Source organism: Lycium barbarum, chromosome 8 (assembly GCF_019175385.1).
Source record: "Lycium barbarum isolate Lr01 chromosome 8, ASM1917538v2, whole genome shotgun sequence".
In the NCBI taxonomy this organism is placed as follows: Eukaryota; Viridiplantae; Streptophyta; class Magnoliopsida; order Solanales; family Solanaceae; genus Lycium; species Lycium barbarum.
In genome coordinates, this window is record NC_083344.1 from 59,137,881 (window position 1) to 59,156,145 (window position 18,265).

The following is an 18,265-nucleotide window of genomic DNA, read 5'->3' on the forward strand; positions in this document are numbered from 1 at the left end:
AGGATTATGCCCGGTTATATATTAAGGAGATAGTAAGACTTCACGGAGTTCCCACATCTATTATATCCGACAGAGGTGCTCAGTTTATAGCTAACTTCTGGAGATCATTTCAAGAAGGATTGGGGACCCAGGTAAGTCTTAGTACCGCATTCCACCCGCAGTCTGACAGACAGGCTGAGCGTACTATTCAGACACTAGAAGATATGCTACGAGCCTGTGTTATTGACTTTAAGGGTAGCTGGGATGACCATTTGCCACTTATTGAGTTCGCTTATAATAATAACTATCATTCCAGCATCCAGATGGCACAGTATGAAGCCCTATATGGCAGGAAGTGCAGATCACCGATCGGTTGGTTCGATGTGGGTGAAACTAAGGAAATTGGTCCAGACATGGTTCAACAAGCAGTGGATAAAGTGAAGCTTATCCGGGAACGGTTATTAGCAGCTCATAGCTGACAGAAATCATATGCGGATAATTGACGTCGGCATTTGGAATTCCAGATTGGCGATTGGGTATTTTTAAAAGTGTCACTCGTGAAAGGTGTAATGAGATTCGGCAAGAAAGGTAAGCTCAATCCGAGGTATATTGGACCTTATCAGATCGTCCGCAAGGCAGGCAATGTCGCTTATGAATTAGACTTACCATCTGATTTAGAAGCCGTGCATCCGGTCTTCCATGTGTCGATGCTTCGCAAATGTATTGGTGACCCTTCCATAATATTTCCCATAGACGATGTCCAGGTGACAGAGGAGCTGTCCTACGAAGAACAGCCGATAGCCATACTAGATCGTCAGGTGAGAAGACTGCGTACTAAAGATGTGGCTTCTGTTAAGGTATTGTGGCGCAACAATAACAGAGAGAAGATGACCTGGGAAGCTGAAGAAGAAATGAAGAAGAAGTACCCTCACTTGTTTCCGATATCTACAGGTAATTTAAATTTCTAAATTGGTTATGTAAATTGATAGGTGGATTGTGTGTGATAGTTATAAAGGAAATTCCCCCGAAGTATTTATACGACCCTATAAGACTAATTCAACATTCGAGGATGAATGTTCTAAAGGGGGGGAGGATGTTATATCCCGTATTTTGTGCATTGGGATATTTCAAGATAATTGCGAGAAGTTAAGGGCAAGGCTATATTTTGACCTTGTTTAATACACAAGTTGTTTATGAAAATTATTGATGTGGAAATATTAAGAAAGGCTAGGGGTAAAAACGAAAATTCACAAGGTGGCTAATGGAAACATTAAGGAAAGTTTGGGGTTAAGAGTGATTTATGGAAACTTAAAAGTCTTGAACAAAAGGGCCATGTGGCCGTGCACTATGGTGTGGGCTGTTATACCCCGCATTTTCAGAGCATCAGCATGACACGTGCTTTCTCAAAAAACAAAATTGAAAAAAATTGAAAATTATGTTGTTGCTACGTAATTTAAACTCACGTTGATAGTGTTGTATCCCGTATTTTAGTACGTCGGATTATTTGTAAGCTGAGGTGGGGCCCACACATCGAGATTTTTTTGGACATGTGACAAATTATATGAAGCACATATGTGAAGTTAACCACAACTCAAGAAGGACCCTTGAGCCAAATCGAAATGGAAGTCCTGCACACTTGGGGTAAGATTACGATCCCTTTTCATTGTTAACAAGTTTATTTAAAGTTTTAACAGATTAGAACGGAGAAAATAGCGATATAAATTCGTTTGTTGATGTTGTTGAATTATGTTTTGAGTTTGAGGAGAACTTTGGATAAAATATATATATATTTCTTGTAGGATGTTGTTATTAATGTTATTGGTATTGATTCAGCTTCTCTACGGAAATAAAATTACTAAATAGTTATACCGCAAATTGGTTGGTTGAGACATTTAGAAAACAGTGCGTGAGCTGTTCTTTGGCATACGTTGGTATTGGAAATGATGTTAATACTATTGGTATTGTTGTTGATGTTGTTGGTTGCTGAATTGGAATTCGGGATAGGCATATAAACAGGGGAGATGCTGCCCGATTTTCGACAGGATATAAAATAGTATGATTTGAAATATGGTACAAATGTGCGATGAAAAGGCTAACATTAGCATAAATCCCATCAAATGTAGATATACGAGCTCGGAAAAATAAGCGTAGCTAATTGGAGGTTGAACAGGTATGTAAGGCTTACCCTTTCTTTCTTATGGCATGATCCTTATGAAATAAACAGACGATGTGTATATGACTCCAAAGAAATTCCTATTCTTAGAGCCACTAGGATGGCTAATGTTCTTGATTTCCATACGCTATTCTGTATGGTTTTGATACGTATCTATGATTTTCGGAGTTCTATTTGATATGTTTCCGAGTGGGATTCGAAAGATATTTGATATGACAATTTTCTTGATTTCAAATGATAGTTCGTTTTGATAATTTCATTGAGTCTTTGATATATCTTGGTACGTATATATGATCCCAGAAGTTCTGTTCTGATATAATCCACAGTGACATCCGAAAGGTATTTAATATGACTATCGTCCTGATTCTCAAATGATAATTCATTTTGATTATTCCATTGAGTCTTTGATAATGTTTTAATTTGTATATGGTTGCTCACTACTCTACTCGTGCATGCCTCAATATGTCTTTCACCGAGTCCCGGGCCGGGTATGTTATCGTGCGCACTCCACTGCATTGTTCACCGAGTCCCTCACTAGAGGGCCGGGTACGGTATGTATATATATGATAACATGATGAGATGATGATATGTTATGGCGGCCAGGAGGGCATATGATGACTTCATTCACCGAGTCCCTCACTAGAGGGCCGGGTACGGTATATATATGCATGATGATATGTTAGTATGCTGACATGATGACATGATTTTATCCACCGAGTCCCTCACTAGAGGGCCGGGTACGGTATATATATGCATGATGATATGATAGTATGCTGACATGATGATATGATTTTATCCACCGAGTCTCATAATGGGCCGGGTACGGTATTTGATGATGGTATGCATGATTTTCGCTTCAAAAGGCATATGTATTGATGTATTAAAAATCATACTTGTTTCTAGTAAATCTCCATTTTGGTTATGATCCTCTTTACGGTATTTCATGCAGTACATATTCCGTACTGACCCCCTTTCTTCGGGGGCTGCGTTTCATGCCACACAGGTACATACAGATGAGAAGAAGACATTGCTAGAAGATGTTCCAGCGGGATTGTTGTTATGTCCCGTGTTCTCGTATAATTGGAAATCGAGAAATAATTACGACTTGTGTGTTATAAGGAAATATTTTGATTTTGGTGAATATGACTATGTTGGTTATGGAATCATTGATGTTAAGACATCGGGGAAGGCCGAGGGTAAATTTGGAATTTCGGAAATTAGTTTCGGGAATTACAAAACGGGACGTTTAATGAATTGGGCCAAGAAAAATATAAAACAAAATTGAGGCCCAAAAATCTTGAAGTGGCCGGCCATAGCATTGGTCCAAGCCCACTTTTAAAGGTCATGTGCTATGCACATGACCCCTATATGGATATATATCAACAATAACACTTAGAATTATCAAGAACAAAACAAAATTCAAGAAAGCACCTCAAAATACCTCTCGGCCGAATAGGAGAAAGGAAAGAAAAATAATTCCCAAGCCTTTGTGTTGTGATCCAAAAATCTTGATTTTTGCATAGTTGTGAAGTACTCAAGACCCTCTTCAACGGGGTACAATTAGTTTGGCGTAAGGTGCGCGTTTGCGACAAGTCGGGTTTTCAAGAAAAGGTGAGAATTCTTACACTTTTGTGTTATAGAATTGATATGAATGTGTTACGGATTGAGAATAGACGAGAATCCCGTAACTTTGATGTATGTAGAAATCCGTGGGTGTGTGTGTGTTTGGTGTTGGAGCCGTGGCACTTATGAAGTGCAAAGTAATGTGAATTGATCTTGTTTAGTTTGTTTAGTGTGTCGTTGTGACCTTTATGTCGTAAATGAGCGTTTAAAGAATTGAATTGGCGTTGGAAAAGGATTTCGGATCATTACGGGAAAGTGTATACCTTTTGTATATTTGCGTATATCATTGTATATCTTTGATGCCAAAGACTTTAAATATGACTTACGGTTGATGTTAATGAATTCGGAATGAAACGACGCAAGTTAGAATGTTCGTTGTAAGTTTTGATGTTTTGAAAGAATTATGGAAAGTAATGAATTTTGGGCAATTTCGTATATGGCTTGGAATATATTTGGAATGTGATTGAATAATCTTGAATGAGTGAATGAATACAATGATGTGCATATAGATTTGGAGTTTTGGAAGTTTGAATGAAGAGTTGCCAACTTAGGTAATAAGGTAGAACTTTGAAGCTAGAGTGGTTTGATTATGATTTGTGTTGTTTGATGATGTGTGGGCTGTTGTTGTTGATGTATTTTGAGCCGAGCTAAGTCTCGGGGATGTTAGATTTGTAGGGGAAATGCTGCCGAAATTTCGGTAGGCAAAAATGAAGTTAATGACATTTTTTTTAAGCCTAAGAATCTCAAATTGGTAACTTTGACCATTTGCAGATTTCGGACGAAACGGGACTTGACTTTTGGGAGAGCATAAGACGTCAGTAAGGTATGTGAAGCTTCCCACTTCTTCGTTTGGCTTGTCTTAGTATGTTAGGTGAATATTGGAACCTCCGGAGCATTTCTGCTCCTCGAAACCCGATCCACAGAAAAGTTACTATTCATTCAATTCAATTGAAGCCTAAGGGCTCTATTTTGGCTAGAATGCCACCAATCGTCCGAAACCTATCAAAATGTGATCGGGTCACTTGATAATGATTATGTATGACCTTTTGGCCTATAAATGTTCGTAAACTATGTTCGCTACCTCAATTTGACTCGAGGTGGGCCCGCTAACCCCGAGACGCCCTATTTGTCCTATCGGGCTCTCCTTTTGAATAAAGTTTGATATGACCCCTTTGATTTCGAAACGTTCCTCTACGAGATATGCTGCGATTACTATGATATGTTAAATTACACTTTTGAGTTATATGCACTACTTTGAAAACGTTTTGTGGAATGAACATTCGTACCAACTAACGAATTGACTATTTCTGGTTTATGAAGGGATATATGAACTCATTATGTTTTGAAAGGCTATTTTGAAATATGTATTGCATTTGTTTGCTCACGACTCCGCTCATGCCCTATTATGACTTCGTTCACCGGTTCCCGGGCTGGTTATGATTCGTGCGCCTTATGATAATTCGGCCGTATGCTGTGTTTCGGTTCCCGAGGCCTCGCCATAGGGCCGGGTTCCGTTTGGAGTTATGCTGTGATATGGCTCGTGACGCGATACGCTCACCTATGTTGTGTTTGTGTTCGGGGATGTACGGAGATTTGAAACCTTCTGGTGTTATGCTGTGTGTGGCGCCAGCGTCGGAGTGGCGACCACGTTCTTAAGCGTTTGCATGATTTCGTTTGCATTATGTATACGTATATGGTTTTGATACGGATTTTGACATACTGGTTTGTACTCCACTTTGTCATCTGATTTGCTTTCGGTTTTGGCCCATATTTCTGTACTCCGTGCTTTACATACTCAGTACATATTTCGTACTGACCCCCTTTCTTCGGGGGCTGCGTTTCATGCCCGCAGGTGCAGATATTGGTGATCCTCCACTGTAGGCTTCACTCTTTGCTACTTCGGAGTACTCCTTCTTGACTCGGAGTCCACTTTTGTTACAGACTCCCTTTTGCTATGTATATTCTGTACATTTGACTATTTGGGTACGGCGGGGCCCTGTCTCGCCATATGTCTTTGTTTTGAGTTCGTAGAGGCCTGTAGTCATATATGTGGGGCGAGGGCCCTATATCTGATTGTCTGATTTTGTTTTCTGGTCTTAAAGCGGTCCGTTTGTTTTGATGGCCCTGAATGGCCCTTATGCTTATATTTGCATTTTTGACCGGCGATGTCTATTCCGCCGCTCAGTTTGGATCCGATATGACATTTTAATTTGTGCGACCGCTTAAGACATATTTTGATATAAACTATGTTTGATATGACTTTTATGAAATTCTAAAATAAGTTTGGATTTGGCAATGAATATGTAATTTGGTCTGGGTACCCAAGTAGGGTGCCAGTCGCGGCCCATGGGGCTGGGTCGTAACAAAAGTGGTATCAGAGCAGTCTGTCCTCGGAATGTCTACAGGCCGTGTCTCGTAGAATCTTGTTTATCGATGTGTTGTGCATCGCATCTATAAACAGGAAGCTACAGGGCATTTAGGATGTTACTTTCTTTGGAATCTTAGATCGTGCGATAGAGCTGTGCTGTTTGGGTGATTTTGATTTGACCCGCTATTGTGTTTGCAGTGATGCCTCCGAAGAAAGCAACGGCGGCCCAGAAGGGCAAAGCGAGGATGGGAGAGACTAGTCAGGCACAGCGCGCTACACGGGCTCGTGTCTATGATTTGCCCGAGGTTGTGCCTCGTTCTGAGGGGTCTGCTACACCCCCACTAGTACAGCCTGGAGCAGGACCTTCAGCAGCTCCAGAGGTCCGTGTACCCGCTCCTGAGACTCCAGCTCCTCAGCCAGGGGCGGAGGATAGGACCCTGAGGGAGGCTGTACAGTTGTTGACTACACTAGTAGCAGGTCAGGCTCGCAGACGCGGGCGGAGGGACGAGGATGACGATGACAGGCGGGACAGCCTGAGAGTTCGGGAGTTTCTATTATGTGGCCCTCCAGAGTTTTTCGGGTCTAAGCCCGACGAGGACCCCCATGACTTTATTCGGGGGATGCGACGCTCACTGGACTTGGTCAGGCCTTCAGAGACCGAGTCAGTCGAGCTGGCTTCGCACAGACTTCGAGATGTTGCCACCCATTGGTACGAGACTTGGGAGCTGTCTAGGGGAGAGGGTGCCCCTCCAGCCACTTAGGATCAGTTTGTGACTGCTTTCACCCGCCACTTTCTGCCCACAGAGTTACGGCGGCGCGGGCTGATCGATTCTTACGTCTGCAGCAGAGGGGTCGGAGTGTTCGCGAGTATAATCTTGAGTTTGATTCTCTGGCCCGATATGCACCGGCCGTGGTAACAGATATGTCCGATCGGATGCACAGATATGTTATGGGATTGGATCGGTATTTGGTTGATGGCTGTATGGCAGTATCATTGCAGACAGATACGGACATTGCCCGACTCCAGGCCTATGCGATGGGTATGGAGGACCGTCGCAGGTCTGATCCTTCTGGCAGAGATCGAGATAGGAGGCCGCCCAAGAGGGCTAGGTCCGCAGGCTATTCTAGAGATTCTCGAGGCGGACAGCCTCAGCAGCAGCAGTCAGACAGACCTTTTCCTCCGTCCGGCCGGAGTACTCAGTCAGGTAGCCGGAGATTTGACAGTGCAGGACCGTCTGGGGCCGATCAAAGCTCCAGAGCGGCAGGTTCACAGGTATCCAGGGGTCCCAGCCAGGCCAGACCACCCAGGCCCCGTTGTCCTCATTGCGGGAAGTCTCATCCTGGGGAGTGTTATCGAGCTACTGGAGCTTGATTTTCTTGTGGTGGTCAGGGCCACTTTATGAGAGACTGTCTGTTGGAAAGCGGTTCTGGTAGTGTGGCTCAGCCGACAGGGTCAGCCGCCGGTTCTTCTTCTGCTCCATCTGTTGCACGCCCTGGAGGGTGAGGTATGCCAGCATCGGCAGGACGCGGTCGAGGCCGCGGTGGCGTTTCAGGTTCTAGCGGTCCCTCGAACCGCATATATGCTTTGGCCAGCCACCAGGATCAGGAGGCTTCGCCAAACGTCATCACAGGTACATTACGGGTTTTCTCCAGGTTTGTATATGCATTGATTGACCCTGGCTCTACTTTATCATATATTTCCCCGCTCGTTGCTAGTAAAATTGGGATAGTGTCTGAGCCTATAGAGCCATTTGAGGTAGCTACGCCAGTTGGGGATTTTGTTATAGCGAGACAGATCTATAGAGATTGTTCTGTGACCATTTATGATCGTAGCACTAAGGCTGATTTGATAGAGTTAGACATGCTTGAGTTTGACGTCATTATGGGTATGGACTGGTTGTCTTCCTGTTATGCTAATGTCGACTGCCAGAAAAAGGTAGTCCGTTTTCAGTTTCCAGGGGAACCAGTTATAGAGTGGTTCGGATCTACAGCATCACCGAGGGGTAAGTTTATTTCATACCTCAAGGCTAAGAAGATGATCCAGAAGGGTTATATCTATCATTTGGTTCGTGTACACGATACTGCAGCGGAGATACCTACCCTTCAGTCTGTTCCGGTCGTCAGTGAGTTTCCAGATGTTTTTTCTGACGAGCTTCCTGGCTTCCGCCTGAGCGAGAGATTGATTTTACTATAGAGTTGATGCCGGATACACAGCCTATATCTATTCCTCCGTACAGGATGGCACCGGCTGAGTTGAAAGAGTTGAAGGAGCAGCTGAAAGATTTGTTGGATAAGGGCTTTATCAGACCCATCACATCACCCTGGGGAGCGCCGGTATTGTTTGTCAAAAAGAAAGATGGGTCATTGCGGATGTGTATCGACTACCGGCAGCTAAATAAGGTGACTATAAAGAATAAATATCTGTTAGGCCCCGTGTTTTCGTACAATTGGAAATCGAGAAATAATTATAACTCGGGTGTTAGAAGGGCATAAATTTAATTTTTGTGAATATGACTATGTTGGTTGTGAAATCTTTAATGCTAAGACCTCGGGGAAGGCCGAGGATAAATTTGGAATTTCGGAAATTAGTTTCGGGAATTACAAATCGGGACTTTTCAAGAAGTGGGCCAAAGAAAAAAAAATTCAATTGAAGCCCAAAGGAAAGAGAGGGGCCGGCCAAGCCCATTTTTAAAAGGGTCATGTGCTATGCACATGACCCCAAAAGGATATATATCACTATGAAGTCTTAGCAATTTAGATCAAATCAAAAAAATCAAGAACACACCAAGAACCAAAGGGGTTCGGCCGAGAGCAATAGGGAAGAGGAAAAAAAAATTCCAAGCTTTCTTGTGATCCAAAAATCTTGTTCTTCTCATATTTGTGAAGTACTCAAGGCCCTCTTCAACGGGGTATAATTAGTTTGGCACGAGATCGACGTTTGCGACAAGTCGGGGTTTCAAGGAAAGGTATGAATTTTGTCCCTTTTATGTTATAGAATTGATATGAATATGCTAAGGATTGTAAATTGATAGAAATCCCGTGACTTGGATGTTGGGGAAACAAACGTGGGTGTGTGTGGAGTGTGTATTGGCCGTGACTTATGGAAGAAAGAAATGGTTTGAATTGATCTTGTTTAAGTTGGCATAATGTGTTGTTGTGATCCTTATATCGTAAATGATTAATTGTTGAATTAAATTGGCGGTGGAAAACGAATTCGGATATTATCGGAAAGCGTATACCTTCGGTATCGCCATGTATATCAATGTATATTTTGGGTGCTAGAGACTTTAGATATGACTTTGCAATGATATTGATGAATTCGGAATGAAACGACGTTAGTTAGAGTGTTCGTCGTGAATTTTAATGTTTTGAAGAATTATGGAAACTAATGGATTTTTGGTGCAATTTTGTGTATGTCTTAGATTGAATTTGGAATGTGTTTGACTAGTGTTGGATGGGTAAATGAATGCACTTATGTGAATATAGAATTGGGATTTTGAAAGTTTGAACGGAAGTTGCCAACTTAAGAAATTATGTAGAACTTTGAAGCTAGGGTGACTTGATTGTTGTTTATATTGTTTGGTTGATGTGTGGGCTGTTGTGGTTGGTTAATTTGAGCCGAGCTTCGCCTCGGGGATGTTAGATTTATAGGGGAAATGCTGCCGAAATTTCGGTAGGCAAATATGGAATTAAAGGCAATTTTAAGCCTAAGAATCTCAATTGGTAACTTTGACCATTTGCAGATTTTTGACGAAACGGGACGGGACTTTTGGAGGAGCTTACGACATCTGTGAGGTATGTAAAGCTTCCCACTCCTTCATTTGGCATATCCTAGTGTACTGGTAGAATATGAGACCTCCCGGAGCATTTCTGCTCCTCGAAACCCGATCCACAGAAAAGTTACTATTCATTCAATTCGATTGAAGCCTAAAGGCTCCCTTTTGGCTAGAATGCCACTATTCGTCCGAAACCTATCGAAATGTGGTCGGGTAACCTAGAAATGATTATGTATAACCCTTGGCATATAACTGCTCGTAAAAATATGTTCGCCACCTCACTTCGACTCGAGGTGGATCCGCTACCCCAAAATGCCCGATTTGCCTTCGGGCCATCTTTGAGAATAAAGTTGAAAGTACTACTTCTGATCTTTGGAACATCCTCCTACGGGGTATGTTGGGACTATTCGATGCGCAAATCTATGTTTTGAACTATATGGACCATTTTGGAATCGTTTTGCAAAATGAAACTTTATGTCGGCTAAGTAATCGACTATTTTGTATTCTAATATGACTTATGAGTTCACTTCGCTTTGAAAGACTATTTTGAAATACGATTTGCATTTGTTTGCTCACGACTCCGCTCGTGCCTTATTATGACTTCGTCCACCGGTTCCCAGGCCGGTTTTGATTCGTGCGCTGTATGATAAATTCGGTTGTATGCTGTGTTACGGTTCCCGAGGCTTCGCCATAGGGCCCGGTTCCGTTTGGAGTTATGCTGTGATATGGCTCGGGACGCGATACGCTCACCGATGATTATGATTATGTTCGGGGATGTACGGAGATTTGAAACCTTCTGGTGTTATGCTGTGTGTGGCGCCAGCGTCGGAGTGGCGACCACGTTCTTAAGCGTTTGCATGATTTTATTTGCATAAAATATATGTATATGATTCCGATGCAGATTTGACATACCAGTTTGTACCCCACTTTGATATCTGATTTGCTTTCGGTTTTGATCCATAATTCTGTACTCCGTGCTTTACATGCTCAGTACATATTTCGTACTGACCCCCTCTCTCCGGGGGCTGCGTTTATGCCCGCAGGTGCAGACATCGGTGATCCTCCGCAGTAGGCTTCACTTCTTGCTTTCCGGAGTACTCTTATTTGGTCCGGAGTCCACTCTTGGTACAGACTCCTCTACTCTGTATATACTTTGTATATTTGACAGTTGGGTACGGCGGGGCCCTGTCTCGCCATATGTTATGTTTTGAATTCGTAGAGGCCTGTAGTCATCTTTGTGGGGCGAGGGTCCTATGTGTATGTTGTCTGATTTTGCTTTCGGGTCTTAAAGCGGTCTGTTTGATATGATGGCCCCAAATGGCCCTTCTGTATATATTTGTATTTTGACCGGCGATGCCTATTCCGCCGCTTTGTTTGAGTTTGATTTGATATGACCGCTTAAGACATGTTTTCGAGATAAATTATGTTTGATATAACTTTTTGAAAAATTCTGAAATAAGTTTAGATTCGGAAATGAATATGCGATTTGGTCTGGGTACCCAGGTAGGGTGCCAGTCGCGGCCCACGGGGCTGGGTCGTGACAAAAGTGGTATCAGAGCGGTTTGTCCTCGGAATGTCTACAGGCCGTGTCTCGTAGAGTCTTGTTTATCGATGTGTTGTGCACCACGTCTATAAGCAGGAAGCTACAGGGCATTTAGGATGTTACTTTCTTTGTAATCTTAGATCGTGCGATAGAGCTGAGCTATTAGGATGATTTTGATCTGACTCGCCTTCGTGTTTGCAGTGATGCCTCCGAAGAAGGCAACGGCGGCCCAGAAGGGCAAGGCGAGGATTGGAGAGACTAGCCAGGCACAGCGAGCTACCCGGGCTCGTGTTTATGATTTGCCTGAGGATGTGCCACAGTCTGAGGGGTCTGCTACACCCCCACCAGTACAACCTGAAGTAGGACCTTCGGCAGCTCCAGAGGTCCGTGTACCCGCACCTGAGGCTCCAGCTCCTCAGCCAGGGGCGGAGGATCGGACCCTGAGGGAGGCTGTACAGTTGCTGACTACGCTGGTAGCAGGACAGGCTCGCAGACGCGGGCGGAGGGATGATGATGACGATGACAGGCGGGACAGCCTGCGAGTTCGGGAGTTTCTGTTGTGTGGGCCTCCAGAGTTCTTCGGGTCTAAGCCCGATGAGGACCCCCATGACTTTATTCGGGGGATGCGACGCTCACTGGACCTGGTCAGGGCTTCTGAGACCGAGTCAGTTGAGCTGGCTTCACACAGGCTCCGAGATGTGGCTACTCATTGGTACGAGACTTGGGAGCTATCTAGGGGAGAGGGTGCCCCTCCAGCCACTTGGGATCAGTTTGTGACAGCATTCACCTGCCACTTTTTGCCACCAGAGTTACGGCGGGCACGAGCTGATCGGTTTTTACGTCTGCAGCAGAGGGGTCGGAGTGTTCGCGAGTATAGCCTTGAGTTTGATTCTCTGGCCCGATATGCACCGGCCGTGGTAGCAGATATGTCCGATCGGATGCACCGCTATGTTATGGGATTGGACCGGTATTTGGTAGACAGCTGTATGGCCGTGTCACTGCAGACAGATATGGATATTTCCCGGCTTCAGGCCTATGCGATGGGTATGGAGGACCGTCGTAGATCTGATCCTGCTGGCAGAGATCGAGACAGGAGGCCGCCCAAGAGGGCTAGATCCGCGGGTTACTCAAGAGATTCTCGAGGCGGACAGCATCAGCAGCAGCAGCAGTCTGATAGATATTTTCCTCCCTCCGGCCGGGGTACTCAGTCAGGCAGCCGGAGATTCGACAGTACGGGACCGTCTGGGGCCGGTCAGAGCTCCAGAGCGGCAGGATCGCAGGTATCCAGGGGTCCCAGTCAGGCCAGACCACCTAGACCCCGTTGTCCACATTGCGGGAAGTCTCATCCCGGGGAGTGTTACCGAGCGACGGGAGCTTGTTTTTCTTGTGGCGGTCAGGGCCACTTTATGAGAGACTGCCCATTGGCTAGCGGTTCGGGTAGTGCGGCTCAGCAGACAGGGTCAGCCGCTGGTTCTTCCTCTGTCCCATCTACTGCACGCCCTGGAGGGCGGGGTATTCCAGCACCGGCAGGGCGCGGTCGAGGCCGCGGTGGCGCTTCAAGTTCTAGCGGTCCCTCGAACCGCATATATGCTTTGGCCAGCCGCCAGGATCAGGAGGCTTCGCCAAACGTTGTCACAGGTACATTACTGGTTTTCTCCAGATCTGTATATGCTTTGATTGACCCTGGCTCTACTTTATCATATATTTCCCCGCTCGTTGCTAGTAAGATTGGGATAGTGTCTGAGCCTATAGAGCCATTTGAGGTAGCCACGCCAGTTGGGGATTTTATTGTAGCGAGACAGATCTATAGGGATTGTTCTGTGACCATTTATGATCGTGCCACTAAGGCTGATTTGATAGAGTTAGACATGCTTGAGTTTGACGTCATTATGGGTATGGACTGGTAGTCTTCCTGTTATGCTATTGTCGACTGCCAGAAAAAGGTAGTCCGTTTTCAGTTTCCAGGGGAACCAGTCATAGAGTGGTTCGGATCTACTGCATCGCCGAGGGGTAAGTTTATTTCATACCTCAAGGCTAAGAAGATGATCCAGAAGGGTTACATCTATCATTTGGTTCGTGTGCACGATACTGCAGCGGAGGTACCTACTCTTCAGTCTGTCCCGGTCGTCAGTGAGTTTCCAGATGTTTTTCCTGATGAACTTCCTGGCCTTCCGCCTGAGCGGGAGATTGATTTTTCTATAGAGTTGATGCCGGATACGCAGCCTATATCTATTCCTCCGTACAGGATGGCACCGGCTGAGTTGAAGGAGTTGAAGGAGCATCTTAAAGATTTGCTGGATAAGGGCTTCATCAGGCCCAGCACATCACCCTGGAGAGCGCCGGTATTATTTGTCAGAAAGAAGGATGGGTCGTTGCGGATGTGTATTGACTACCGGCAACTGAATAAGGTGACTATTAAGAATAAATATCCCCTTCCCCGGATTGATGACTTGTTTGATCAGCTGCAGGGTGCTAGACACTTCTCCAAGATAGATCTGCGCTCAGGCTATCATCAGGTGCGAGTACGGGAGTCCGATATCCCGAAGACTGCTTTCAGGACCCGGTACGGGCATTATGAGTTCAGAGTTATGTCTTTCGGGCTGACTAATGCTCCCGCAGTATTTATGGATCTGATGAACCGGGTATTTCGGCCTTTTCTGGATATGTTTGTTATTGTATTTATTGATGATATTCTGATTTACTCGCGCTCAGCCGAGGAGCATTCAGATCATTTTAGGACAGTACTTGGCATTCTCCGTCAGCAGAAGTTATATGCTAAATTCTCTAAATGCGAGTTCTGGTTGACTTCTGTGGCATTCTTGGGTCATATTGTCGGCGCAGACGGTATTCGGGTCGACACGCAGAAGATTGAGGCTGTGCAGAATTGGCCCAGGCCTACTACACCGACTGAGGTGCGCAGTTTTCTGGGATTGGCTGGGTATTATCGCAGGTTTGTGGAGGACTTCTCTTCCATTGCAGCACCACTGACGAGGCTTACCCAGAAAGCAGCAAAATTCCAGTGGTCAGATGCCTGCGAGCGCAGCTTTCAGATGCTGAAGGAGAGATTGATTACAGCGCCAGTTTTGGCTCTTCCAGAGGGGTCTGATGGGTATGTTGTATATTGTGACGCCTCTGGTATTGGGATAGGATGTGTATTGATGCAGCACGGTCGAGTTATAGCCTATGCTTCCCGGCAGCTCAGACCGCACGAGAAGAACTATCCCACTCATGATCTTGAGTTGGCCGCGGTGATTCATGCATTGAAGATTTGGCGGCATTATTTTATATGGGGTCCATGTGGATATCTATACGGACCATAAGAGCCTCCAGTATATTTTTAAGCAGAAGGAGCTGAATCTGCGGCAGCGGAGATGGCTTGAGCTACTAAAGGATTACGATGTTGATATTCTGTACCATCCAGGGAAAGCCAACGTGGTAGCTGACGCGCTTAGCCGCAAGTCCGTAGGCAGTCTGGCTGATGTTCCATCTGATAAGAGAGATCTGGTTCGTGATATTCATCAGCTGGCCAGCCTCGGAGTTCGTTTGGCCGATTCTGGAGATTCTGGGATTTCTGTTCGCCCAGTTGCTGAGTCATCTATTATTCAGGAGGTAAAGCAGCGCCAGTTTCAGGATCCTCTTTTGATTCAGTACAGAGATGTGGCCCTTAATAAGACAAAGACCCAGTTTGAAATCTCGCCTGAAGGAGTATTATTGTACGACGGCAGGTTCTGTGTACCGGACGTTGCGGGCATACGGCGGCAGATTATGGGCGAGGCACACTATGCCCGGTATTCTGTTCACCCTGGTTCCACTAAGATGTATCGGGACCTCAGGTGTTTGTATTGGTGGGACGGCATGAAGAAAGACATTGCTGAGTTTATTAGTCCGTGGCCGAACTGCCAGCAAGTCAAGGTCGAGCACCAGAAGCCCGGTGGCTTGTTACAGGAGATGGAGATTCCAGCCTGGAAATGGGAGATGATTAATATGGACTTCATTGTTGGGTTGCCGCGTACTCTACGCAGGTACGACTCTAATTGGGTTATTGTGGACAGGCTGACAAAATCAGCCCATTTCCTTCCGGTCCGGACTACATTTTCGGCTGAGGACTATGCCAGATTATACATCAGAGAGATAGTCAGACTTCACGGGGTCCCTGTATCTATTATTACTGACCGAGGTGCTCAGTTTACAGCTAATTTCTGGAGGTCATTCCAGGAGGGATTAGGGACCCAGGTGACCCTCAGTACAGCTTTCCATCCTCAGACCGACGGGCAGGCCGAGCGCACTATCCAGACGCTCGAGGATATGTTACGGGCTTGCGTTATTGATTTCAGGGGCAGCTGGGATGATCATTTTCCACTTATAGAGTTTGCTTACAATAACAGTTATCACTCCAGCATTCAGATGGCCCCGTATGAGGCCCTTTATGGCAGGAGATGCAGATCTCCTATTGGCTGGTTTGACGTGGGCGAGACTAAGCTGATTGGGCCAGATGTGATCCAGGAGGCTGTGGATAAGGTGAAGCTCATTCGGGAGCGATTGTTAGCTGCTCAGAGTCGACAGAAAGCGTATGCTGATAGGAGACGTCGACCGTTGGAGTTCCAGACTGGTGACTGGGTATTCCTGAAGGTGTCGCCTATGAAGGGCGTTATGAGATTTGGCAGGAAGGGTAAGCTGAGTCCGCGGTACATCGGGCCATACCAGATTGTTCGGAGGATAGGCGCAGTCGCCTACGAGCTAGACTTGCCATCCGATTTGGAGTCCGTGCACCCGGTGTTTCATGTATCTATGCTGCGGAAATGTATTGGTGACCCTTCCAGGGTATTCCCAGTAGATGATCTTCAGGTGACGGAGCAGCTATCTTATGACGAGCAGCCAATATCTATTCTGGATCGTCAGGTGAGGAGATTGCGCACTAAAGAGGTGCCTTCGGTCAAGGTTCTGTGGCGCAATAACAATCGGGAAGAGATGACTTGGGAGGCGGATGATGAGATGAAGAAGAGATTCCCCCATTTATTCCCTACGCCTCCTGTAATCTAGATTCTCGTATTAGTTGTATTAATGAACGGATGGACCATGTGTGCTATATATAAGAATGGTTTTCCCGTTATGCTTGTGAGCCTTCATAAGATTTGTTTAACATTCGGGGACGAATGTTCTTAAGGGGGGGAGAATGTTAGGCCCCGTGTTTTCGTACAATTGGAAATCGAGAAATAATTATAACTCGGGTGTTAGAAGGGCATAAATTTAATTTTTGTGAATATGACTATGTTGGTTGTGAAATCTTTAATGCTAAGACCTCGGGGAAGGCCGAGGATAAATTTGGAATTTCGGAAATTAGTTTCGGGAATTACAAATCGGGACTTTTCAAGAAGTGGGCCAAAGAAAAAAAATTTCAATTGAAGCCCAAAGGAAAGAGAGGGGCCGGCCAAGCCCATTTTTAAAAGGGTCATGTGCTATGCACATGACCCCAAACGGATATATATCACTATGAAGTCTTAGCAATTTAGATCAAATCAAAAAAATCAAGAACACACCAAGAACCAAAGGGGTTCGGCCGAGAGCAATAGGGAAGAGGAAAAAAAATTCCAAGCTTTCTTGTGATCCAAAAATCTTGTTCTTCTCATATTTGTGAAGTACTCAAGGCCCTCTTCAACGGGGTATAATTAGTTTGGCACGAGATCGACGTTTGCGACAAGTCGGGGTTTCAAGGAAAGGTATGAATTTTGTCCCTTTTATGTTATAGAATTGATATGAATATGCTAAGGATTGTAAATTGATAGAAATCCCGTGACTTGGATGTTGGGGAAACAAACGTGGGTGTGTGTGGAGTGTGTATTGGCCGTGACTTATGGAAGAAAGAAATGGTTTGAATTGATCTTGTTTAAGTTGGCATAATGTGTTGTTGTGATCCTTATATCGTAAATGATTAATTGTTGAATTAAATTGGCGGTGGAAAACGAATTCGGATATTATCGGAAAGCGTATACCTTCGGTATCGCAATGTATATCAATGTATATTTTGGGTGCTAGAGACTTTAGATATGACTTTGCAATGATATTGATGAATTCGGAATGAAACGACGTTAGTTAGAGTGTTCGTCGTGAATTTTAATGTTTTGAAGAATTATGGAAACTAATGGATTTTTGGTGCAATTTTGTGTATGTCTTAGATTGAATTTGGAATGTGTTTGACTAGTGTTGGATGGGTAAATGAATGCACTTATGTGAATATAGAATTGGGATTTTGAAAGTTTGAACGGAAGTTGCCAACTTAAGAAATTATGTAGAACTTTGAAGCTAGGGTGACTTGATTGTTGTTTATATTGTTTGGTTGATGTGTGGGCTGTTGTGGTTGGTTAATTTGAGCCGAGCTTCGCCTCGGGGATGTTAGATTTATAGGGGAAATGCTGCCGAAATTTCGGTAGGCAAATATGGAATTAAAGGCAATTTTAAGCCTAAGAATCTCAATTGGTAACTTTGACCATTTGCAGATTTTTGACGAAACGGGACGGGACTTTTGGAGGAGCTTACGACATCTGTGAGGTATGTAAAGCTTCCCACTCCTTCATTTGGCATATCCTAGTGTACTGGTAGAATATGAGACCTCCCGGAGCATTTCTGCTCCTCGAAACCCGATCCACAGAAAAGTTACTATTCATTCAATTCGATTGAAGCCTAAAGGCACCCTTTTGGCTAGAATGCCACTATTCGTCCGAAACCTATCGTAATGTGGTCGGGTAACCTAGAAATGATTATGTATAACCCTTGGCATATAACTGCTCGTAAAAATATGTTCGCCA